This window comes from Prionailurus bengalensis, chromosome B2, assembly GCF_016509475.1.
Source record: "Prionailurus bengalensis isolate Pbe53 chromosome B2, Fcat_Pben_1.1_paternal_pri, whole genome shotgun sequence".
NCBI lineage: Eukaryota > Metazoa > Chordata > Mammalia > Carnivora > Felidae > Prionailurus > Prionailurus bengalensis.
The window spans coordinates 18,783,185-18,811,083 of record NC_057349.1 but is presented as its reverse complement, the minus strand read 5'-3'; the positions used below and the strand labels follow the sequence as shown (position 1 = coordinate 18,811,083).

Here is a 27,899-nt window from a genome sequence, read left to right as displayed (position 1 = left end):
CTCCAGAAACCAACCATTCTGGCACCCTGATCTCAGACTTGCAGCCTCCAGAACAGTGGAAAAACAAAACACCTGTTGTTTAAGCCACCCAGTCTGTGGTATTTTGTTATGGCAGCTAGAATTGAAGAATACAAAGAACAGTAGCAACAGGCTGTAATGACTTTGTTTAGTCTTAACATATAAAAATTCTAATTGGATTCATGACCTTATAAAGATATGTTAGGAGGTGAATGGTTCAGACGTGTCTGCAATAATTCCTTTATCCAATATGCTATGCATCAAATGCCCATTCAACAAATATCTAATGAGTAGACTGAACTCCAGGATGGGTGTCAGATAGAAAGACACACAAAAGGATAAAGCTCCTAACTTCAAGGTGAGGAGAACACGATAGAGATATGGCACTTACTCAGAAAATACAAGGTAAAATGTAAAGAAAAGGGAGAGACTGGGTTCCCTAAAGATAATGGCAGTAGAATGTAACTGGCTACACAGTGGAGAAGAATTTTATTTTTAGTGCAGTATATATTTGGGGAATGAAAGTCCTTTTTTAAGGTGAAAGAAAGTGTATAAGGTATCAATTCAATGGTAGGTAGGGTAAAGATGTGAGCCATTTTTAATGCTCTGTATTTTCAAAAATAATGGAATGATTATTTTGTAATTCATTCTTTATTGGACATTATTTTACCAGCTTCACTGCAAAGAATGTCACTGAGCCTTTAAGCTATTCTAAACACGTCTCAACTTTGTTTTTCTTGGTTTTACCAAGTACAAGATGAAAGTGTTATCACTCACTTCACAAAATATATCGGTGTATATTCCCTACGGAATAATTTAAAGGATATGAAAAGCAGTTAATTGGTCTAGAATGTCCCTTCCTCCAAAAATACCAGATAAATGACAGAATATTTTATGTTAAAGAGCCATATTCTTTGAATACTGTGAACTGCCACTAAAAGCATAATGTAATGGTTAAAATTGTTGAAGTTTGAATCCTGACTCAGCAACTTAGCTGCAAAACTTTAACTTGAGAAACGTGTTAGCCTCTCTGTGCCTCACGTTGGTCTTCTATAAAATGACAATGATAATTTGTTCTTAAGGCAGTTACAAGGTTAAATTATGCAGTGTTTAGAATAGAATCAGTAGGTATGCAATGAATGTTCACTATTGTATTATTTAAGAACTTTTTTCTGATTTGGATGCCTTTTATTTCTTTTTCTTATCTAATTGCTCTGGCTAGGACTTCCAGTACTATGTTGCATAGAAGTGGCATTTGTGTCTTGTTTCTAATCTTACAGGATAAGCTTTCAGCTTTTCACCATGGAGTGTGATGATAGCTGTGGGCTTGTCACAGATGGTTTTTATTATGTTGATACACATTTCTTTATATCTAATTTGTTCAGATTTTTATGATAAGTGAAATATGCCAGACAGAAAAGGACAAATAGTGTATGGTATCCCTTATATGTGGAATCTAAAAAAACAAAAATAAAAAAAATTGTCAAATTCATAGAAACAGAATAGAATGTTAATTGCCAGGGGTGGGGAATATGAGAAGTGGGGAAATGTTGCTCAAAGGCACAAATTTCCAGTTGTACGTTGAGTAAGTTCTAAAGGTCTAATGTACATCATCGTGACTATCGTTAATAGTATATTGTACATTTGAAGTTTGCTAAGACAGTAGATCTTAAGCACTCTCATGAAAACAACCAAAAAGTATACCAAATCATTACAGTACACACTTTAAATACTACAATTTCATTTTTCAATTATACCTCAATAAGCCCATAAGACATAAAAACGATTTTTCTTTATCCTACGACAAATATTTTTCAATATAATTGAGATGATATGCACGAAATTACCGAATCCTAACACTCCACATAATGACATTAGACTGTATTAGAGAAAATTAATATCAGAGAACATCTCTATGCTAATGATATCCATGATAATTTTGCCCTATTAGTTATCGACAGGACTCACTCATTTATTCATTCATTCATTTAAAAATAAGAGTATACTGGGGCCCCTGGGTGGCTCACTTGGTTACCTTCTGACTTTGGCTCAGGTCATGATCTCATGGTTTGTGAGTTCAAGCCCTGCATCAGGCTCTAAGCTGACAGCTCTCTCTCTCTCTCACACACACACACACACAAATAAATAAAACATTTAAAAAAATTTAACAAGAGTATACTTTATGTTTTATGCCAGGCTCTGTACTTGGTTTTGAAGATTAGAAAAAATGACCCTCTCTGTACAGGAGATCATGGAATAAAGCGTATCTTGACATATTTGTTGAAGTACTATTTTGAGTGTTAAATATCATGTATGGGGTTCCTTTCCTTTGAACATAATGTACTATTCTCATTTCTGTCTCATTCAGCACAAATTTTCATTTGCTGATATATAATTGAAGGCTGAGTTTCTGAAGGAAATTTGGTGAGACAAGGAACTTTACATGAGAATGGGGAGAGTTGGGCAAAGAAAAGAATAGAATTATTAAATAATGTGTCAAACTGACCCTATTTTGTTTTAAAAATAGACATTAAAAGATCATGTTTTGTGATTGATTTGCATCAATAACTTTGTTTCAGAAATGTTGATCTGTTTTACTACAGGTAAGAGGATATCTGGTCAAAATGCTAATACAGCCACTTGGAACTTGCCTTGAACTCTGAGGAAGCCTGATTGTTATTGGTGGTGGACTATATATTAATAAAAGACAAAGGGGAATGAATGGCTAGAGATGTCAGGAACCACTTCACTACAATTTTAAATATGCGAATGTAGAAAAGGATCTAGAAGATTCATAGAACGTGACAACCTACCAAAGATTATTCAGCTCTCCTACTTTGTCTTTTCCTATGTACATATAGTTGTATCACCACATATGAACCTGTCCTCCAAATCAAGGCACTTTCTCCTTCCTTGACTCAATTCCATACAGAAGTGGAGTGGCTTCCTGTTCTGGAACATGTCCTAGTAGGCTCCTGGATTTTCATAGGAGCACATAAACCATACCCTATGACTTACTTGAATACCAAAAGAAATGCATCTGAAATAAAGAATTTTGCACTTTAGATCTGTATACCATAACAGAACCTCAAACTTTCTGGGAGTTTAGAGATGCTAAATTTTCATTTCTGAGAAATTATGTTAATGGGGTTGTTTTTGAAGAATGACCAGCCTACTCAGTCTCTAGATATCTAAAACGCTATCCTTAGACCATGTCCAACACCTGAGATAGATGCTCGGATCGTCCAATTTTGCCTGATTGCAGAATTAGTTGTCTTTGTCACTCTCAGGTTGCTGTTCCGCTACATATCCACACATTTTTTAATGACATAAATTTCTCCAGTGACCCCACTTGCCTAATAGATCCTACTATTGGAAAGGAGGAAAGAAAAGATGGAAACACTTTTATCTTTTAGTAGGAACTAAAACTAAAATACTATCAATCACAGCAAAAAAAAAAAAGGGTAATATATGAAATAAATCTCCATGAAAAAAAAGTAACAACTAATAACCTGTTTTCATTTTGCAAATCTCTTTTCACTTGGAGGTGCTGATGGAATGTGAACTGACAGTAAGTAAATCAACAATTGATTGTGACTGCATTAGATAAAGATTTTTCAGAGCAAAGATGACATCAGTGGAATGTGTTTACTCATTCTACATGGTAACCTGTTTCTCCTTCAATGCCAGTCAGCTTTGACAAGAATGCCCCCATCTGAAACCTTTTGTTTCCTGGGATGTTCAAAAACGTATGCCAGGTAACTAACGAGGAAGAAAACTAAATACCTACAATGGAGGCTAAAGAAGGAAACATGCGAGTGCCATAAATTGGACAGTAACTTTTTCTCACGTAGATTTAACCAATCCCTTGAATTAACATGTGGAAAGTCACCACTGCTTTTTTTTTTCTCACCATGATATGATGTTTGTGCTCTTGTTCTGTTTATCTTTATCATTTTATTCATGATATCTTAATTTATATTTAATGTAATATTTAAGGAGTGATACATAAGCGACTGTATTGGTTCAAGTAATCATGTAGAAGTTGAGCTCATGTAAATGTCCTTAGCGATTTATAAAAATCCATTTCATGGGGCGCCTGGGTGGCGCAGTCGGTTAAGCGTCCGACTTCAGCCAGGTCACGATCTCGCGGTCCGTGAGTTCGAGCCCCGCGTCGGGCTCTGGGCTGATGGCTCGGAGCCTGGAGCCTGTTTCCGATTCTGTGTCTCCCTCTCTCTCTGCCCCTCCCCCGTTCATGCTCTGTCTCTCTCTGTCCCAAAAATAAATAAAAACGTTGAAAAAAAAAAATCCATTTCAGGGGCGCCTGGGTGGCTCAGTCGGTTGAGAGGCCGACTTTGGCTCAGGTCATGATCTCACGGTTCATGAGTTCGAGCCCCACATTGAGCTCTGTGCTGACAGCTCAGCCTGGAGCCTGCCTCAGAGTCTGTGTCCCGCCCCGCCCCCCACTTTCTGCCCCACCCCTGCCTGTGCTCTATTTCTCTCTGTCTTTCAAAAATGAATAAACATCTAAAAAAAATTTTTTTTAATAAATAAAAATAAAAATCCATTTCATCTCCAAAACTTTTTCCATATTAACCACAGAGGTAAATACAGTCCAGCCTACAGAAAATATACTGGTTAATCTGTTAAAGTGTCTTACGAAATCCGTCTTTTATTTATGGAGATTTCATTATGGATTTTGCACTTCTACATTTTTGCTCGTATTTGGGGAATGAGGGTTCAGACGTGACTTTCACTCATGCAGAATACTAGATTTGATTCAGTCCCGTTGCCAAATGCCAGTCAGTTGTAAAGAATTTAGAAAGGGGGGTGGCTCAGTGGGTTGAGCATCCCACTCTTGATTTCAGCTCAGGTCCTGATCTCACACTTTTGTGATTTCCGGCCCCGTGTCAGGCTGCGTGCTGAGAGGGAAGAGGCTGCTTGAGAGTCTCCCTCTCTCTCAGCCTCTCTCCCCTCTCTCAAAATAAGTCAACAAACTTTAAAAAAAAAAAAGGATTTAAAAAAGTAAGTGTAGCTAATACACCCTGATAAGCTTTTTTTAATGTTTATTTATTTTGAGAGAGAGAAAGAGAGCACCCTAGTAGGGGAAGGACAGAGAGAGAGGGAGGAAAAGTCATAAGCAGTCTCTACACTGTCATTGGAGAGTCTGACACAGGGCTCGATCCCAGGAACCTGAGATCATGACCTGAGCCGAAATCAAGAAGTCAGATGCTTAACCAACTGAGCCACCCAGGCACCTTACACACTGGTAAGCTTTTTAGAATGTGCCCCTGGAAGATGCTTGGTTCAAACTAGCATATTATTCCTCCGCTACCCCAAATCCAACATTTTATTTATAAAATCAAGACAAAAACTTAAAATAATTTTCCTTATTATGGCCTATTACACATAAGTCGTGTCTTAAAACCTCCCAAAAGCCTGGTGACTTAATTGAATAAACTAACCCTACGAATTTTTATGAAGACGTTTTCTATCTTCTAGACATTAGAAAGCTTGTAGGAAAGGCATGAAATGACTTAGGTCTGAGAATGACCCAGCCAGAAACAAAACCAATCAATTAGGTGCATAGCTTTAACAAACTTGATCACAGAAGAAATTCAGGGGCGCAACAATACCTTGTTTTTCCAATAAGTATTGAATGAAAAATAAAATAATTTTATTTTTAAACTCTCTTCCTGGACATTTCCTATCATTTATTGTATATGATGTACCTGTTCTTAATCAGTTGCAGATAACTAGGTTTTCCCCTGGGAAGAACGCCATTCTTTCTTTCCTGCCATTTAAGGAGTACCTCCTTTGTGTTGGATATTTTATGTATGAGTCATCTCCTTCTGGCGATATAACTTGTCCCTGGTGATATTTTTTCCTTTTTGGCCTGAATCCGCTTACCTTTCACAAACAACAACAACAACAACAACAACACACACACACACACACACACCCCTCTAGAACTACCCATGTGTCACGCTTCTCTCTTTGGTGGATCTGAGCACATAATGTTACATCATGGGTCAACAGAAACACATACAGAAAACAGGAAAGTGTTTCCAAAGTCAACACAATCCATGGGCTAGAGACGGCCTTGTGGGCATGAGTCACAACAGTTAAAATGTCCAAGTTCCCTTTTAAATGGTGACTTCACAAATACCGGATTATTCACGTGCCATGCAAAACAGATCCAAGTACTTTCTTAATTGTATCCAAGTATGTTGATGCTGTTTTCAGATTTCATTACAGACCGTTCATAATATGCTACCTGTGAGCAAGCTTAGCATGAAGTAAAACTGGATGAAGTAAAAATAAATTGTGTGAGGGCTGGGATTGATATTGAGAAACAGCATGAGTTCTGCGTGATACAACGTGTACGAAAAATGAGGGAAAAGATTTGGGTGAGTCATGAATCATGCGTTCTAGACAGGCATGGGTTGGGAAAATCAAAAGACAATGGGCAGGACCGATATTTCAACTGTTATCTTAGAAAAAGATTATCTTGGGGCACCTGGGTGGCTTAGTCAATTGAGTGTGGGACTTTGGCCCAGGTCATGACTTGGGGCTCGTGAGTTCGAGCCCCACATGGGGTTCTCTGCTGTCAGCCTACCAGCACGGAGCCCACTTCAGATTCTCTGTCCCCCTGTCTCTGCCCCTCCCCCACTTGTGCTTTCCCCAAAATAAATAAATATTTTAAAAAAAAGAGAGCGATTATTTTAACATTTATCGATGTATATTTGAATGCTGACCTGTTCCAAAGAAGAACTTCCAAGCAGAATTGTATTTTTCTGAACATATCCTTCAGATGCCTCGCTGCCCTCTTTGTGGGATTCCGGTCTCTTTCTGGAATTCACTGTCTCTTCAGAATCCAAAATCTCCTCCTGGCGGCTCCCATCTATTCACCCCAAAAGGATCACACGAAACTTGACTTTCTCTATGTCAATTTAACGTTGGCTGAACACACAGTAATCTAACCACTTTTTTTTTTCCTTATAGGGGATAAAGCTTGGTTTTCCGTAATCTACAGTTTAAGCAAATTATTTTCTGTCTAATGTACCAGGAAATCGCTAAAGCCTGGAGCAAGTTTTAAGATTACAACACAACCACAACGCCAACAACTTTTGTTCTTCTTCCTGTGATGCTCACAAAGTGGGTAAAGTATAGGTTCTGCATTCCAGCCTTTTTTCCCACTTACCAAATAGATCCTGAAGTGTAGATACCCTGTGTTTTGGTGCCTTAATATTACATGTTGTTTACCACAACATCTAGCAGTTCTTGTTGGTTTGCTAAAACCAACTCAGGAGATGAAGAGGTTCAGAAGAGGCCAGAGCACTTGGGTTCATTTTTCTTTTCTTTTCTTTTAATGTTTCTTTATTTTTGAGAGAGAGACAGAGACGGAGCATGAGTGGGGGGAGGGGCAGAGAGAGAGGGAGACACAGAATCCGAAGCAGGCTTCAGGCTCTGAGCTGTCAGCACAGAGCCCTATGTGGGGCTTGAACTCACGAACCTGAGCCAAAGTCAGACACTTAACCAACCGAGCCACCCAGGCGCCCTGGGTTCATTTTTCAAGTGGGGAACGCTAAGAACAGTTCCCAAGCTATGCAAACACAGAGGGACTTTATTTGGGTTGCCCTGTTTATTTGCATAGAAATGCCTGCATGCCTATAAACACTGCATGTATGGTATTTCTCTCTCGATCATCTGAAAACGGTAGCATCTACAAAGTGCATTTCTTCATCTAGCTGGATGGACACTGTACATATAAAACAAACGTCTCTCTTCCAGGCTCAGAAACAAAAACGCCGGAAGATTAAATATGGGATTTTCCATGCCTTCCAAAGTTAGAATTTTAACAAAAATCTAGGCACTTTTAACCAAAGGAAGAGAGCTTGGTTTCCAGCAAGACGTGAAGCGGGGAACTGAAGAGAGAGAGCACTGGACTACGGCGTCCAGAGTCCTGTTGGCCTTTCTTCTTTGTTCACGGATACACTGTCTTGCCTTGCACGAGTCTTTAAACCTTCTAGAGCTCAATTATATCCTCGTGTATAATATAGCTGATAAGGAGCCTGACTATTCACTCTGCAAGTTCCATAAGCCTTTTGTAAGCTCACAAATGATTTCGAAAGGCTGTTAGGTGCTACCTGTAAATGTGTACCTGGGTGGCTTCCAGGATCCAAGTTGCAAAGACGTGTCAGAATCAAAGGGACGTGATAGATAGAAAAGTGTATTGCTCAATGTTCAGCACACACACACAAAAAGGTATTCAATATCTATTTGCTGACTCAGATATTAGACTAAAAATATAGAAGTCTCATTTATTCAAACATAACCATTTATGATGTTTAATTTTATGTGTCCGCTTGGCTGGGCTACGGCGTCCAGTTCTTTGTTCACATTCGGGTCTAGATGTTGCCATCCAATGTGATTTTTAGATGTGAGTAACATTTAAGTCAGTAGACTTTGAGCAACATAGATCACCCTTCATGATGTGGGTGGGCCTCACCCAGTCATCTGAAAGCCCTAAGACTAAAAGATCGGGGTGTCCCAAAAAGGAAGGAATCGAGTCTCGAGACTGCAAGCTAGGAAATGTGGCCTGAGTTCTTGGCCTGCTGGTCTGCTCTGTGGATTTCCATCTCACAACTGTACCTCTATCTTACTTGAATCTCCAGCCAGCTGTCCTGTGAGATTATGACTCAAGCCTTCAACTCCTGCCTGAATTTCATTATCAACTCTTACCTGAATCCCCACCCTACCAGTATGTCCTAAGGATTTCAGACTTGCCAGCCCCCATAACTCTCTCTTTCTATTGGTTCTACTGCATTCTGCTTTCCAGGGGAGCCCTAATTGATTATTCAAGTTAGGATTTCTCAAAACGAGGGATCAAGCTGGCTTGAAAAATGAGTTTGTTTGGTTTATAAAGACAAAATGAAATAAAAAGTTACACAATCTGATCATTAAAAAGCAAAGGGGAGATGTATCTAGGCAGGAATAAAATTTTTAGGGGATCCTATTCTGTAAATGGGGATTTAAAAACGGGGCCTAACCTTTAGGATTGTTATGACATTTAAATAAATTAATATTTACACTATTTAGAATAGAATGGTCTTAACACAGTGCCAGGCATGTAGTAAGAACTCAGTAAATGTTTAGCTGGTGTTAATATTTTCATTATCATCAATTATCTTCACCATCATTTCATCAATTATCAGTTATCATCAGTTATCTTCATTATTCTCTGTATGTGCTTATGATGTCTGCCCACATAATAATTAATAATTTAATCCCCGTAGCTACCCCGTTGTGGCAAGTATGATATGTCCGTTTCACAGAAGTGGCAAAGAAACATTAAGAAATTGGCCCAAGGTCACACAGTAAATGGTGAAGATTAAACATAAAGTCAATAGAAAAATACCATAAAATATAGAGGATTTAACCATGAGTCCTGCCTCCTCACATGAATTTTAAAGAATTATTTAAATAAGAAAGACAAGGGGCGCCTGGGTGGCTCAGTCGGTTAAGCGGCCGACTTCAGCTCAGGTCATGATCTCGCGGTCCATGAGTTCGAACCCCGCGGCGGGCTCTGTGCTGACAGCTCAGAACCTGGAACCTGTTTCAGATTCTGTGTCTCCCTCTCTCTGACCCTCCCCCATTCATGCTCTGTCTCTCTCTGTCTCAAAAATAAATAAACGTTAAAAAAATTTTTTTTAAAAATAAGAAAGACAAAATGATCATTTGAGAAGAACTAAGCAAACACTAAAGAAAAAAAATAGAATTTTTCCCTATGAATTTGAATTCATGTGTATACAACTGACACTTAATGCTTTGGTAAAAACTCCAGTGTGGTTCTGGCATGAATTTGTATGTGTTAACCTAAGAATTTAGATTTTAGTTTTTAAGGGATTACCTGTAAATTCCTAGATTAATACACATGAGAATTACTTACTTAAAGAGCCTAACATTCATAAATATGAACTCCCATGCTAAGATTGAAGACAATATACTACTTGTCCTCTATCACCCAAAGCACTTATTTAAAAGCTGAAACACACTCTTTAAAAAGAATGGCTTCATATTAGAGAATCCAAATATGCCATATGCCATTGTAAGATCCCGCAATAGTAAGTAAATCATTTTTGCCATTTAGGGTTATAAATTCTATGTACTTATAGAAAATTGGGCCATGTTTAGCTTTCCACCCAACTTTAGCTATATTTAGGGATTTGCAGCCATCAGAAGCACACATAGGTCACCAATCAATGGTTATATTTAGAAAATACAGATTAGCTTTTGCAAGAAACCGTCTTAATGAATTTGCAACTAATGTTAATACAAAAGGTTGAAAATAATTAGTCTCTTACCTTGGGCTTCTCCTTGTCCTCTCTCCTCAAACAGCTTCATTAATCGATCATTGAGAATTCTAGTGTCAACTTGCAGGGGTGCTAAAAGAACATATTTATGGTAACTTTCTCATCAGTTAATTTAATTACAAAAAGAAATTATCAACCATTATGGCTATTTGGTTATTTATAGGTCATAGACACAAATTCTATCCAATATGCTGCCTTGTTCTGAAATTAAAAAAAAAAAACCTTTAGTAAATCAATGATAACTGGAACAAGGACTTTTAAATGTATATCACAGGCTATTCATAATAGGATACTTCTTCTCCATTAAAAGTGATCTGATATTCAATGGAATATGGTATATACTACACAAGAGTCATTTCAGAACAAGCCATTATGGTTTGTCAAATCATAGAAAAGAATATTTAAGCAAAATGAATATTTTCTACTAATACTCGCTGTATATCTTATTTTTTACTGAATATATATAGGAAACAACAAACTTGGGTGGTGTTAGGTGGTCTTAGATTCCCATATATATGCTAATGCAATATAATAGCAAATACAAATGCTACTTAGTTCTTTTGTGAACCTAAAGTAACAAGGTTACGTCAGTACAAAAAACACAAACAACCAAACAATCAAAGAAAAAACACATAATCATAAAAACAAGACACTGGAAGAGGGTTTAAAGAATCATCCAGGTAGATTTGCTGCTGGAAAGAACCAAACATAAACGATGCCAATGTGGATGACCACCCCAGTCTTAGAATTCGAATATACATACATACATCAAATATGTTCCCCTTCCCATAGAAGGCAAGTGAACCAGCTAAACTGTGGTTGCACTTTTACAGTAGTAGTTTTAATCCAGCCCAAGTATTCCTACTACTTATCTCTCTCTTTGCACTCCATGGGTGAGCCAATGCTGAAGATGGTCATTAAACTCTGCAACTCACACCTGAAACTCTACCACCAAGTGGTCTAGAAGAGCCTTGAGGGGTCTTCACTGAGCCAGTTAGAAGCTCCTGAAAATTCCAGGTCTCCCCTTTCTATCCATGCCTATGATCTTTTGAACGTTAGTGTTGGGGAAAAAATCCAGTGTAGCCTATACTCATAGGCTTAGGTTGCTGGAGCCAGATAGAATGGTTGAAAGGGCAACCTAAAAAGGTCTTTAAAGTTAGTAGCTTCTGCTCATTGAGTCCTGCAGATGGCTTTCCCAAGTAGCAGTTGACCTGCAAGCGTTCTTTTCCTGACAAGGGCCAGCACAAACCTCCTACCACCCCAACACTTTGGGAAAATGGAGAGGGGCCATTTCTGGAAGCCATTTTGCAAATTTTGCATCAGGGAAGCATGAACTTGCAATACAGCATTGCCTGGATCTTTATAACTCTTAGTGGAACAGTTACAAAACTTACAAAGCTGATATATGGCTCATAAAAGAATCTTATTTGGAAGTTAACAATGAGCAATAGCAAAGGCATAGATGGGGAAATACCTACAGATGTAATAAAAGCTTCAATATAAGGACTTGGTGGTCCTGACACACCGATGGGGGTCACAGACAAGAATAAATGAACATGAATTTGGATGTTAAAACAAATGGATAGCCAAAAGGTAAATGGGATCAATACAGAGATAACATCTTTAGAGAGAGGCAAACCTACGTCCAGATCCCAACTCTGCCACTTACTCGCTCTGTAACCTGAGGCAGATTCTTAGAGTCCCTGAACTCGAATCTCCTTGCCCCAAAGATGAAGTGGTTGTGAGGGTTAAGAAGATAACACACATAAAGCACCTCGCTTCATTCCTGGCATAGAGTAGGTACCCAGTAAAGGGCAGCCACCCCCCCCCCCCCGTTTACTTGTTTGTTAACCATTTAGCAAGTGTATGAAGTGCATACTTTTTCAATAGTTTAGATTCTGTGATTCTGAATTAGTGTTTGTGTTTTCACTATGAAGTAATGAATTCTAGACCACTTTTGGGGTGTTGTATGAGAGAAACCTGAATAAGAGACCCCTAACCAATAATTGTTATAGATAGAGGTTCTGGTTTCTTTACTTACCAGGCAGACCCGGTAGGGAAACCCCCTCAATGATGCCCCAATAAAACCCTGGAGAGTCAAACGGGTTACATAAGACAGAAACTGAAAACAAGAGAATGTCCCCTTCAAACTCAAATTCAACAATTTGGACGAATCTGCTTATTTTCCTCTCCAGAAATTTTCCCAAAGGGAAAGGTAGAGAAAGCCAACAGCACAAATGTAACTCCCGAGGGGAAAGAGAACAGAGAGAGCCAAAGATGGGGGTCCCCTCCATGCTTGCCAGATCTCTGTGATCTTAAGAAAAATACTAAATCTTTCTAAGCTTGTTTCTTCATCTTAAAAGTGGAAATAATAACAACTACTTTGGGTGATTTTGCATTGGTGGGTCAGAGCTACTATACCCACCTGAAGACATCCCTTGAGCCCTCAGTAAGTCAAAATAACCAATGTTTACAGAAGACTTGCCAGGTTTTGGATACTATGCTTAGCACTTCACATTCGTTTAGTCATTTATACATGAACTCAACAAATATTCCTCAAGTCGACTCATGTTCTATGCCATCTGCTGCAGTAAGATTTAAAAATTCATCAGCATGGGGCACCTGGGTGGCTCAGTCGGTTAAGTGTCTGACTCTTGGTTTCAGCTCAGGTCACGATCTCACAGTTTCGTGAGTTCAAGCCCCTTGTCTAGCTCTGTGCTGGCAGGGCAGAGCCTGCTTGGGATTCTCTGTCTCCCTCTCTCTCTGCCCCTCCCCTCATGCTGACTCTGTCTCTCAAAATAAAAAAAATAAACTTAAAAAAGCTCATCAGTGAACAAGGTAAGCAATATCTCTGCCCTCTGTGTTCAGAATATGGGGAGAAATACATATCACAGATAACCTCACTAACAAAGAGATTCGTGATCATTCCGTATGAGTGTGATAAAGAAGGTATACAGGGAAACATCACCTTCGTTAGTCAAGGGAGTTGAAAATTGACATTTAAGCCAAAACTTCGGGAAGAGAGTCCAATGGCCAGTGAAGGAGGCTGCCCCAGCATCTGGTGAGTGTCTCGTGTCCAGAAAGAGCTCCATGAATATAAGGAACAAAAAGAAGTTCCACGTGGCCAGAGCACAGTGAGCATGTGGCGGGAACTTGAGATGAAGAAGGACAGTATATCGGTCTTTACCTTGAAATCAATAGGCAACAATAAGAAAGCATCAATGAGGGAGTGGCAAGATGCTGTGTGGACAACAGATTAAAGGAGAGAAGGCACGGATGTGGACAAAAGCGGTCCAAAATATTCCAGATAGGAGCTGGTGTTCACTCGAGACTGGGTAGGAACAGCAGAGATGCTGAGAGGCAACAAAGAACGAGATCTCATGTATCTTGTGATTCCCGTGTCAGCAAATAAACATTAGGTGCTATATATGAGCCAAACATTACGCTGGAGTCTAAGGACCTTTAAGGTTTAGTGGAAAAGAAAGCTGCTAAAGAAATAAGTATAGCGATAAATATGTAAATAATAACTAGGATGCATGTCAAAGGAAAAAGAGTGATGAGAGAAAGAGAAGCACAATTAAAGTCTGGTGATCAGGGAAAACACATTTCGTGTGTCAAATCCACGGGCCTCAACACTCTGTAAGGCATTATTATGAATTAGTTATTATTAAATAAATTCAACACGTGATGGTTAACTTGATGTGTCAACTGGGGGTAAGCTGTGGGGCCCAGTGGTTTGGTCAAACGTCAGTCTTGATACTGCTGTGACAGTATTTCTTAGATGTGATTGACATTTACGTTGGTACACTTTGAGTAAAGCGAATTACTCTACAGAATGTGGGTGGGCCTCATCCGATCAGTTGAAGACATACGGGAAAATGCAGGTTTCCCAAAGAAGTCATTCTCCTCAACACTGCAAGATAGAAACTATGCCTCCATTCCAGTCTGTTGCCTTGATGAATTCAGTCTCAAGACTGCATATCAATGCTTGCCTGAATTTCACATCAACTTTTACCCAAATCTCCATCCTACCAGCCTGCCCTACTGCCCTGCAGATCGACTTGCCAGCCCCCACAGTCACATGAACCAATTTCGGAAAGTAAAAATCTCCCTTTCTTTTTGTCACTCTTTCTCTCTATCTCTCCCTCTGTATGTGTGTGTGTGTGTGTATGCACACACATATATATACATAAAATATAGGTATTATATACATGTATATTATATGTATTATATAATACATACAAACAAAAAGAGAGCCTATTTATTGGTTCTGTGCTCTGTTTCTTTGGAGAACCCTGACACGTAAGCTAATATTACCTACATCAAATCATATACACAATTGTAAAATAATAAAACGCTGTGCAGCTTTGGAGTGGATGGTATATAGAAGCACTGACATCTGAAGTCCATATTAAGTAAAGTGTATTTACCAAGAGCCAAGAACCAATTGTCCATTGTTTCTACAATCTTTGTTACATAAAAATCAACATACTATCCTGCCAGGACTCATTGCTAAAAAGAGAAAATGGTGGTGGTGTTGGTAGATTGTTGACACTGAAAAAGAGTCATAAATTCTACGAAACATTGAACATTGTCTAACATATGTCCCTGTATATTTAAATTCCAGGAAGCACAAAGTAAGATAAGTGCTTGAGTATAGGTATAATACCGTCCTCTATTTCTCATACATTTACTTCTCCCTTTTTTGGTGCCCCCAAATCCCTCTTTCATCTATATTTGAACTCTGCTTTCACCATATACATTTACATTTCTATTATACGCTGCCTCAAACTGTTTTGGAAGTAAGTAGAGAACAAATTATAAATAGCTTTGCCACACCTACTGCAAGAATCAAGACGATTCTCGGCAATGAGACTGACAACCTTCTAGAAAATGTCGACATCACTCTGAAGGGAAGCACTGTTCTCGTGAAGGGCCCCGGAGGAATCCTGTGAAGGGACTTAAATCATGTCAATACAGAACTCAGTCTCTTTGGAAAGAAAAGGCAGAGGTTCTGACTTGGCAAATGGTGGGAAACAGAAAAGAACTGGCAGGGCACCTGGGTGGCTCAGTCGGTTGGGCGTCCAACTTAGGCTCAGGTCATGATCTCACAGTTCGTGGATTCGAGCCCCGTGTAGAGCTCTGTGCTGACAGCTCAGAGCTTGGAGCCTGTTTTGGATTCCGTGTTTCCCTCTCTCTCTGCTCCTTTCCTGCTCACACTCTGTCTCTCTCTCTCAAAAATAAAATAAATATTTTTTAAAAATTTTTAAAAAAGAAAAAACTGGCTACTGTTTGCAGCATCCGTAGTCACATACAGACCACAGTCAAGGGCGTTACACTGGGCTTCCGTTACAAGATCAGGTCTATGGATGCTCACTTCCCCATCAACATTGCTATTCAGGAGAATGGTTCTCCTGTTGGAATCCGGAATTTCTTGGGTGAGAAATACATCTGCTGGGTTTAGATGAGGCCCGACATTGTTTGTTCAATCTCTCAAGCCCAGAAAGATGAGTGAATTCTTGAAGGGAACGACATTGAACTTGGATTGAACTCAGTTGCTTTGACTAGGTAAGCTACAACAGTTAAAAACAAGGATGTCAGAAAATTTGGGAATGTTATCTATGTTTCTGAGAAAGGAACAGTTCACCAGGACTGATGAGTAAGATCTAAGTCGTCCAGCTACAGACACAGCAAGATGCCGGTGATTTTTCAGACTTATCTGTGATATTTTCAAGATGCGATAAAAGCTGTATTGACTCGGGGGGAAAAAAGCAAATGATAAACAAATGAATATGAGAACAAAGCTGAACCAGGGTGAAGATAGACGGCAAACGATGTAAAGATGGCCACCTGCTTGAAAATGTAGGACCCAGAGGGAAGTACAGGCATTGGACAATCACTGCGGACTAAGGAAGAGTGACCCACAATATTTTATTCTATTACACTTACTTGTCCATGGTTAGAGCCATTCATATCTCATCGAACATCTTATTAAGTCAACTTTCGTCCTTACATTACAAAAATTCCCCGAATGCAACTATATATTGTGATCTCCGAGGAATTAAAACAGACTTCAAGAAGAATCCAACCAATAACTCCTCTCCAGAATTCACTGGGATTACCTTTCATCCCCCAAGTGTATTGGGCAAATAAAAGGCTGGGATTTTTTTTTTTTCAGTTTTCAGTTCACCTTGCTTTGGGCTACTGCTAAAAACTATCCTGAGAGTAACTCCTCGCCTTCTCTTGTACATGTCTCTTTTGATGATATCCGTAGATTCTGTACCGTCTAAAATTAGGCATAGTTACTGAAAACTGTCTTTTCAAAAAATGTTTGCACTGTGTTCGATCCCTTTTATCGGAGGATTTACCCCTCTCTTTCACTAAAAAGTGCAGATTCAGTGACTGGCGCCCAACGGTGAAATACGGTCTTTGTTATTTTACAACTGCAACCAGACTCAAGGTTACAGAAGAAGAAATCAGAAGAAGTCATATCACTGCACCTTGTGGTTTAAAACTTAAGTGGTGGTTCCATGCGTTCCAATGAAAGGAATTCAGTAGTCACTAGGCACGGAAGCTCCACATGCTAGATGAATTTTGCACTGCATCCAAGAATGCTCATTTCAAGCTCAAAGAGCAGAGGCGGCATTTGTAAAGGAATGATGCGCCTCATATACATAACACAGGCCTGATAATGACACCAAACTGCTTAAGGCCCCGCGTCAAGTGAAAGCAAATTCTTGCTGCTTCTATCTGACCAGCTGGCTGTCCTTGATCAAAAATTACCTTCGCTGCCCATCACGTTGTTAGTGGTTAAAACTTACCATTTAAATTGTAAGCTGCAAAATCTAAACGGAACTGCATGTGTGATCTTTGTCACCTCATTTTCATGAATGGAAAAGAATATTCTGACACAAAAATTACATACTTAATTCTAGCTCACCCTCTCTGCTGACCTCCATCCCACACTGCCTTGGGTTTATTTCCTCATCCATCAGTGGGTCAAAGTAATTTCTGCTGTATTCATTTCCTGTGGAAAGTACACGAAGTAAGGGTCAGTGATTATTAGAAGCACATGAACCAAAATGTTAATTTTGAAATCGACACCAGCACAGAAGGGCCATTTTAGCTACTTTATAAGCTTAATTTTTGTACAAGTCCTTCCAGGCCTCCTTTTTTGTAATTATCATCTTGCAAAAGGTCAGAAAAGGTAATTCAAGAAACAAGTTCATGCTATCTTTCGGTTGCTAAAAAATTAATGAGAAAATTATCAAATGTAGACTTTAGAATAATAATATAAAAAACTTAAGCAAAATTATGTTTAGGATAGACTCAAAAAATGGACACTGTTGTATTACAGTGATGTTTCAAGTTCACCAATCGTTGTGTTTGCCTGCTTGTATATCATTCCCAAAGTAAACTGTGTTGTTGTTTCCGGAATTCTGTCATCGACTTACTAGTACCTTCATTATGAGAAACTGTAGAAAATTTCCATGTTGACAGTTGAATAAAAAGAGAGAGAGAGAGAGAAAATAGAGAGAGAGAGAGAGGAGGAAGGAAGGAAGGAAGGAAGGGAAGGAAGAAAAGAAGGAAGGAAGGAGGAAAGGAAGGAAGGAATGAAGGAAGGGAAGGAAGGAAGGAAGGAGGAAAGGAAGGAAGGAAGGAAAGGAGGAAGGAAGGAGGAAAGGAGGGAAGAAAGGAATGGAAGAAAAGAAGGAAGGAAGGAAGGGAGGAAGGAAGGAGGAAAGGAGGGAAGGGAAGGAAGGAAGGAAGGAAGGAAGGAAGGAAGGAAGGAAGGAAGAGAGGAAGGAAGGAGAAAAGGAGGGAAGGAAGGAAAGGAAGGAAGGAAGGAAGGAAGAGGGAGAGAGACAGAAAAAGAAAAGAAAGTGAGAGATGGTATTGCTTATAGGTCTTTTTTGTTCTGTCAAGTTAAGTTACATGAAGGGAAGTTACCAATGATGCAGTCAGAAATTTGGTCAAAACACATCAACGCTCTCAACAAACTAACCAAAAACTCTCACTTTATGTTTCCCACTTACCTTTGTCCTTATCTCGATAATCAACCTGCAGCATTGAATATGACTTTGTAAGAGAGAAAAGGGCCTGTTATCAATTTTCCAAATCTAGTTTCATACTTCCTGCAGACCGAAATGTACACGTCCGTTGCTAGTAATTTGAACGCAGGAGAATATAACCTACTCTGACGATAATTCAAGTTGCCTCCCACACCGTCCAAGAAATAAAACATCGTAGTCTGAAAACAATAGTACTTTTGAAAGTATTGTTCACAGGAAAGGGTTAACATATACTAGGCACACGGTGATACTCCATGGTATATTTGATTTAGGATCAAAAATAATCCAACCAGCGTTTCCTTTTCCAAGACTAAATGGAATTTTGATATGAACCGAGGTTTAATTTATATTTCTGGACCGGCACATTTTTGCTGTCAGTCTCTGTTCCATCAACGTAGTAAGTACAAGAACTGAAAATCTGCTTTTCCTTGAGGTCTCAATAAAGGAAAAAAATAAATAAATGAGTTTCATTTTTGTTACTTTATCTGTCAACAACTACTAGGCTGGTATGAATCTTGGCAGTATGTAATCAAAGTCTTGTGTACTGCAATAACACAGCCATTCTCCCTCACTCACTGTGATTGTTTTTGTTTTTTTTCCCCCTCTACCACAAAGCACTGTGGTACCCTAAGCTCAGTCTTCCATATGCTCGCAAAATAACTCGCCTATATGAGAGCGCAGGGGGTGGTCTATTTCTTACTATTAATGGAAGCGACAGCCGTCAACAATCGGTGCCCAGATCCTGCAATCTCCCCCCATCAAGCACAAAACTCAATTCTTTGTCTCCTGAAACGACTTAGTAAATAACACCGAGAGAATCAAGACCTTGGAGAAAGAAACAGAGGGAAGTCATTTTTAACCAAAAGTCTGGAGAAGTTGATTTGCTTTGTAACCAAATGTATTAGCCAAATTTATTTGGTTCGTAACCATTTTCAATCCCTGCTGTCAGTGGAGAGATGAGGATCCCGCCCAGCTGTGCAAGGGGACCTGCCCCCTGGGATTGCTGGGAGACTCCAGCCCCCCCTCCCCGAGTGTCCCCTCAGGGCTGGGTGCTTCCGCAAGCCCCTGGGAGGTGGGCCCCTCAAAGGTGCACGTATGGTTTTGACATCTATGCAAATCGTTCCTCCCACATTCATTCTGGGCAGAGGCACACATGTAAGTTATAAATGCCATGCCTGGAGTGATTTATGTTGTGCTCCGCATTCTGGGAGAGGACAGGTAAACGCTAATAAGGAATCTTTACAAAGTAAGACAGGCAATCCACAGGTTCCCTTTTAGCATCTCCAAATTTTAGCTTATCTTATCTTTCTTATCTTATGTTATCTTGTTATATTAATGTTATGTAACTCATATAGTTTATATAATTCATATCTTTATATAATTCATGTATTTTATATAATTTATATATCATTATGTAGTTCATATAATTTATGTAATTCGTACATTTTTGTATATTTCATAACTTCATATATTTTTATATAATTCATATACCTTCATATAATCCACATATTTTATGTAACTCATATATTTTTTGTATTTCATATATTTTATATAATTCACATATTTTTCATATATTTTATATAATTCATGTATTTTATGAATATATATTTCATGTATTTTATATATTTTATAGAATTCATTATTTCTATTTCATATATTTATATAATTCATTTTTTATATAATTCATATATCTTAATTCATGTCTTTATAAAATTCATACATGTTGTATAATTCATATATTTTTACAATTTGTGTATTTTCCACTATATTTTACATCATGTTGTACATTGTGTTACATATACAATATAATACATAACATATATTATACTTGATCTATAATATTATGCTTGTTTATTGTCTGTCTCCCCTACTAAAAAAAAAAATCAAAACCTAAAAAACATGTTTTCAGACTAACCTAAAATAAAATTGTTCCATGGGGACAATGACATTATCTCTTTGTTTACTGCAGCCCCCTCGGGGTCTAGAAGTGTGCCTGGCACACAGAGGTACTCATAACATCTGAATTCATTTGTTAAATCAACCCTTCTCGGAAACCTACTGCAAATTCTTCCCTGTCTGAGATGATTTGTCTTGATTAACTGAACGACTTTTTTCCCACTCTTTATTCGTCTCTTCCTTTCTATTCCCCACCCCCTCTATCTTTTCCTCCAAGATCCCTCTTCCCTTTGCTCTTTAACTAAGTGCTTTCTAGGAACAAAATATTATATTTGTGGACTTTAACAAGGAACAAACAAAGCACCATGGCCTCTGCCTTCAGAGCACAATGAGCTCAGAGAACAAGGAAGGGAAACTATGCAGTCTGGTAAGATTTAATACTGTGGTAAAGGAGTTCTGTTCTAGCACATAGCAGGAACATCTAACCCATAATACCGGGGACTTAGAGAAGACTCCCGGAGAAATTGCTACCTGACGTTAAGTTTCAAAATGTGATCGGGAATTAGCCAAATCTAAAACTACAGGGGAAAGGAATTTTTCATGGAAGGGGAAGCATGGGCAAAGGCGAAAAGATACAAAGAGCCTAAAGACAGGAGAAGCATGTTTCATTAGCAGATGCTGTTCGATTTTGCCCAGTCCCCTGAAGTTACAATATCGTAAAGTTAAGTAATGGCGTCCAGACTTCCTCGCTAGTCCCAGAATGGAGTTTAACTCATGTTTTTGTTCAAATGATTATTACGTTTTTGCACTTTCTGCTGGTATGATGTTTCCTATCTATTCATTCGACCAGTATTTATTGAGCGATTTTTATGTGAATATGTCAGTAAAGTAAAATGCTCAAATATCCTTCCCCTCCCAGAGCTTGCATTCTGGGAGTGGAAGAATAAAGGCAAACAAATATGTATATTTTGTAGGTTTTGTGGGGTTTTTTTTTTTGATGGTGATAAGTGTCGTGGGAAAAATGAGAGCCAGATAAGGATGATGACGCAACTCAAGGACGAGTAAGGGTCACGTGTTTTGCATACGCCTTTGTTTCACACTAAGAATTACACTCAAGATCAAATCACTATATTCTCAAGACTATAGGGATAGTGACGCCATACTGCAATACTTATAACCTATTATTTATAACGTCTTATGATTTTGCCAAGTTCTTGCTATACAATAAATCAGCCTGAGTCAGATAAGAACCTACACTTAAATGGCAGAACAATTCCTCCTCTTTACGGTTATGTCTTGCCCTGATAAACCACTAACCTGAATACAGTAGGCTAAATCCAGTAGTCTAAGACAGTAAAGCACAGCAAACCTATGATACATTCGGAAACAACAGACTTCATCCTAACACTACTAGCTCCTTTGCTCAAGTTTCATTGGATAGTGTGAGGATATAATAAAGTGGGATGGCTTTTGAATAGGATGTAAATTACCAGAAGGTAGGTTGCTAATAGGATAAATTTCTGAAAGTGCCCTAGTCATTCAGAATATGCATTTGGATATATCTAAAATCATCTCACAGGAAAATTAATAGACCCACTGAGAAATTCAAAGTAGGGCATCTAGCAACATACATACAACAGATTCTAATTTCGCTGGCATTTAACTGTTTGTTATATTCAGATGAATAATCTGACAGCCCCACGTGTAAATATATATCTTACAGGATGCATTGAAGCAATTGGATGTGATACATAAATTAATAAAGCAGGACACCGGTCTTACAGGTACTCTTGGTACTCTATTTTTGTTTCCAACTTCCTAGAATTAGCCGTTCAATGTTTAGAGTCAGCCTCAGTTGATTCATTTCTTGTGCTATTTTTTTACTGAACGGGGGGTGGAGAACACATGTACTTGCCTCTGCCCTTCCACACATATCAGGTTTTCCTATCATTTAACTCAGAGCAGCACAGAATGTAATCAGGGCTTTTACTTAAATTACAGTGTACATGAACTTTGGTCAGGAAATACTCCAGTGTGCACCCATGCAGTTCCTTGGGGGCTGTAAGAGCGAGAACGAAATTGCCCACCAGAGGAAGGTTAGCGTGAATCATGGCAGTGTCTTGGCTCAACGAGGCAATCACTTCCTTTCAAATCAGCTCCATTAGCTCCCGAGGAAGAAAATCTGAAGGCATCTATCTGTTCCTTGGGAGGTTTTTATCGACTCCATTCTTGTCCTTTTCCTGTGAATCCACCTGTTTCAGCTCAGCCTTTTATCACCAACCATCATGTTTTCTGTGATATACTGTCAGTGAAATAAAAATAGGAGAACTGCATGCAAACCAAATCACTAACTAAGCGGTTTACATTCTATGATGCTAGCCATGCACCAAAATTTTACAAACTAGGATATTCTCCCGAACACTATTCCTTTTAAAGGCATGAAGGCTACGTAAGTATAATGAAGCTGAATTGCTATGCACTTTATGAATACATTTGGGAAACCTTCCTAGTTTCCCCTCTTTGAAAATCCAGTGTGAAGAACTCAGGTTTAAATGTCCACAATGCCAATTTACATATACATATGTGGAAATCAGGGGCTGTAATAGAATATAGAAAGTGAAAACTATGTCAAACTTATACATGCCTTACCATACTAAATCAATCCAAATACTGTTTTATAAGGTTGATTTACAAACATTTTATATATATATACATATATATATGTGTGTGTATATGTATACACACACATATATATTATGTTTGTAATATATATAATATAAATAATAAATATAAGTAAATATATAATATCTAATATTGTAATATATAAATACAATATTATAATATATATTATGTATATAATAAATAATATAATAAAATATAAAATATATGTGTGTATATATATATTTTTTTTTTTTTTTAAATAGGCTTCATGCCCAGCACAGAGCCCAACGTGGGGCTGAGATCAATGCCTGGGCTGAGATCAATGCCTGAGCTGAGATCAAGAGTCAGATGCTTGGGGCGCCTGGGTGGCTCAGTCCGTTGAGGTTGAGTGTCCGACTTCGGCTCAGGTCATGATCTTGCGGTTCGTTATTTTGAGCCCCCCATCGGGCTCTGTGCAGACAGCTCAGAGCCTGGAGCCTGCTTTGGATTCTGTGTCTCCCCCTCTCGCTCCCTGCTCACACTCTGTCTCTCTCTCTCTCTCTCTCTCTCTCTGAAGAATAAATAAACTTAAAAAAATTTTTAAATAAAAAAAAAAGTCAGATAATCAACAGTCACACAGGCACCCCAAAACATATTTTACATTTAACTTAAAGGCAACTAAAGATACAAGAATACGTCTTACTGTGATAAAGCATAGTATTATACTAAATATTTAAACAGAACAACACAACCCAAATAAACATCCAAAAATAAAAGTTAATGACAAGAACTCAAAGTATGATTCAGATGTTCACTATCAATACTATTATTCAGCACTCTCTTAGAAATCTTGGCCAAAGCAGTTAGAACAAACATAAAGGGGTAGATGAGCTCAAACTATTGAAAATCATTATATCTTATGCATTTATTATTTGAAGATGATATACTTCCCTACCATGAAAACATAAGAGATGTAACCAAAAAACTTTTAGAACAAAGGAGATATTATTGGCACAATAGCTTGAAAATAACCAGATAATCGTTAAGAATCATTAACTTTTCTAAATACCAACAATAGCCACTTAGAAGACAAAATGAGTATAGAAAAGCAACACCCAGGGGCACCTGGGTGGCTCAGTGAGTTAAGCATCCAACTTCAGCTCAGGTCATGGCCTCATAGTTTGTGGGTTCGAGCCCCACATCGAGCTCTGTGCTGATAGCATCGAGCCTGGAGCCTGCTTCAGATTCTGGGTCTCCCTTTCTGCCCCTCCCCCACACACACTTTGTCTCTTTGTCACTCTCAATGAATAAACATTAAAACAAAATTTTTTTTAAGAAAAAGAACACCCAGAAAAGCTCCAGAGCGCTCTCAAAAATTAAATTATTTATATTAGATTTTGCATAGGAGTCCGTTGGTCGTCATCAAGAGTATTCATCTTACTCAGAAATTCAAACTGAAAGGCATGAATTTAACAGCCGGGTTAAAAACAGCAAACGGATAATAGTTCTTTTTTCATCTTTACAGAAAAGCTAGCCTATGCCAATTACCTGACCACTAACCCTGTATTCCAGAACGGGTGCCCTGTTGGGCAAATTCGCCTTCTCAACTGCTTATTCTTACTTCCTTTCCACATCTTGTGGGTATTTGAGATATCAGTGATTTGAAAATCTAAATAGGGTAACAGTAGAAGTTTGCTAACAAGTACTAATTAATTGAGCCATATTCTTTCTTCCCCGAAGGCCCTCCCTCGTGGTAGATTATGAGGCATCTTAACTTTCAAACCACCATAGTGCCGTTGAGTGCATAATTCCTGCAGGGCATTATCCCACAGCACCTCGAGGCATTAATGCATCCTGTGCTCCCCTGGACCTCAAATCCGCAGCGGTAGAGTGTGTCCCTAAGTAGCTAGCTCCTAAACAAGAAGATCTTTCCATTACTTAAGTAATGGCGATAATTCAAAGGTGAAGTATAAATATACTATTTTTTTTACACATGTTTCAAAGTCCTTCCAAAAATATCAAGGTGGATTTCCTTTTTTTTTTTTCTAGCTTGAAGCCTGGCAGCATGATTCTACATGTAAATAAATTGATGTATGTAGCGTGCAATATTGCCTTTCAAATTAGGACCTACCTGAAATTAAACATCAATCACCCTCTAATCTTTTTTTCTTTTCTAAGAGAGAGAGATGGGGAGAGAGAAAGTGAGCAGGGGAGAGGGGAGGGGGGCAGAGGCAGAGAAAGAATGCCAGGCAGGCTTGCTTTGTCAGTGCAGAGCCTAACACGAAGCTCGTTCCCACGACCCAGGGATCATGACCTGTGCCGAAATCAAGAGTGGGACGCTCAACTCACTGAGCCACCCAAGAGCCCCACCCTAACCTTTTTTATTGCGCCATCATTCATTTAATAATACGTCTTCCTCATGGATCTAAGGCTACTTGTATTTATGCACTATATTTAAGACTTCATTTAGGTAGTAATGTTTTCTTATTTTTTTTAATGTTTATTTATTTTTGAGAGAGAGACAGACAAAGTGTGAGCAGGCAAGAGGTAGAGAGAGAGGGAGACACAGAATCCAAAGCAGGCTCCAGGCTGTCAGCACAGAGCCCCATGAGGGCTCGAGCTCACAAACTCTGAGATCATAACCTAAGCTGAAGTCGGAACCTTAACTGACTGAGCCACCCAGTCTGTCCAGGTAGTAATGTTTTCATCACAGTGCAGCACATTTCAATATGGAAGCAATCAATATCATAGATTATTAGATTTAGTTTAAATAATCTTAATTAATAATCCTTTCTCTGAAAACTCTGGAAATTTATAGATGACTACACTTTATCTCCTAAAGCAAAGGTGAACCCTTTGGAAAGTCCTGAACGGACTTCCCCTGGGTTGTTTTTGAAATAAGGTTTTTGGTCAATTTGCTGTTAAATTCTCTCTAATAGAAAACAAAAGTGATCTGAAAGAAACTCTAAATGGAGTTATTTGGAGATGAAGGACTAATTTGTATTTAAGAGCATAAAATACTAAGGTCACGAAAAACTCTTCTAACAAAATTGTTCTTAAAATGGAAATGCAACCATTGACTCTAGTCAACATCATGGCTTGCAAAGTTTGAATGTATATGAAACTGCATTGGTATGGTGTAACTTCTTATTCTGATAGGAAGTTATGTCTTTTAAAATGTCACCAACTATTTCAGAGGATGTGGATAAACAATCCAGTAACATGCCCAGCTGCTAAGACGATGATCGCATCGCTAATGTGGCAGAAAACATTGTTCTGTCACATTTTGTTCTGTCCTTTTACTGTGCAGCTGTTTATATTAGGAAAAGACTTGGACTTCTGCAATACCAGCTTTGTGATTTCCAGTCTAGCATTTCCATGATTCTAAGATTCTTAACCATCCTTTCCACCCTCATAAACATTCTTATGCTCACATTTTTATGTTAAAGCTATATAAATTTCACCGGCGTATAAATAGATCCAGTGGTTGTAATGTGTGAGCCCATTTCTCATCCATGAACCAGAGTAACAACGCAACATCTCTCAATGTTAAAATCATTCTTAAAAGAATTCCTATCCCAACCAACGATGTATGGAGGATTTTATAAAATATTATCTTACGAACACAGTTATCCATTAGGGGTTTTGCTAACATCGACTTGAAGACAACACAGAAAATAATTGGGTTGAATGGTTGGTAAAAAGTGTTACCAATGGTTTCAATTTTAGCATTAACAGAAACAGGAAAAGATAACACAAATAGACGTTCTCCTAATTTCCTGGGCAAATCTGTCTGATTAACTCTAAGCAGGCAGTTCTTTCTGAGAGGACAATAAATGAAATTTTCTTATTCAATTGAAATTCTCAAAACTCAAATATCTGATTAAAATGCTCTTTCCCAAACTGAATGTTGTTCTAGAACTCTTACTCCATTAAAAAAAAAAAAAAAAAAAAAAAAAAAAAAACAAGAAAGTAAACTTAAATTGATGTGTGTTGATTTGTATAAACTGACCAAATATTTTATCTTTCATGTATCTCCATAAAATATTTCTTCATTTCAGAAAGAAGGATACATTCCTCAGTGTTTATTTTTAGCCTTTGAGGTCAATGAAGGAGATTCAACTCACTTAGGAGCCAAATGGGGTCTACAGACACAAATCCAGGTCAGTTCAATAAACCTAAAGCAAATGATTTGCCTGTCTATTTCCTTCATCTTAATAACAGTTGAAATATCTTAAAGCAAAAAGAATATATATTTTTTAATGTTCTATAAATTTAGGGGTGCCTGGGTAGCTCAGTCGGTTGAGCGTCCGGCTTCAGCTCAGGTCATGATCTCACAGTTTGTGAGTTCGAGCCCCGAGTCGGGCTCTGTGCTGACAGCTTGGAGCCTGGAACCTGCTTCGGATTGTGTGTCTCCCTCTCTCTCTGCCCCAACCCCACTCACACTCTGTCTCTCTCTTTCTCAAAAATAAATAAACATTAAAAAAATTTAAGTGTTCTATAAATTTCATATAACATTTGTTCCCCATCTTAAGGGGAAAATAGCCACAAGTGAGAGTGATGTAAACAGTTTTATACAACATGACTTCTAAAATAACTTAGGCTATGTGCACTATGGGGAGAAACAATTCTCATCACATATTTGCTCAGACAATTTGAATTATGCACTTTACATGTGCACTACAAGTTATTTTTATTACAAATTTTTGTGCAGGTGTAACTTTAATGGCTACACCAATCTGAAATTAGATTTAGAGTCACATTTGTAACCGTAATCCATGATTTCTTTGGCTCAGGCACAACTATTATGGATCTCTTACCCTTATTTCAAATTACCCCTCATCTCTGCTGGAAGGATCTAAGGCCTTAGATCATATATGCCCAAACTAATTTCCCT

At 38.4% G+C, this 27,899-nt stretch overlaps 1 pseudogene; it reads left to right on the top strand.

The window, feature by feature from the left end:
* The first annotated feature begins 13,423 nt into the window (after positions 1-13,423).
* On the top strand, positions 13,424-16,277 carry LOC122490415 (annotated as a pseudogene).
* Positions 16,278-27,899: the final 11,622 nt, after the last annotated feature.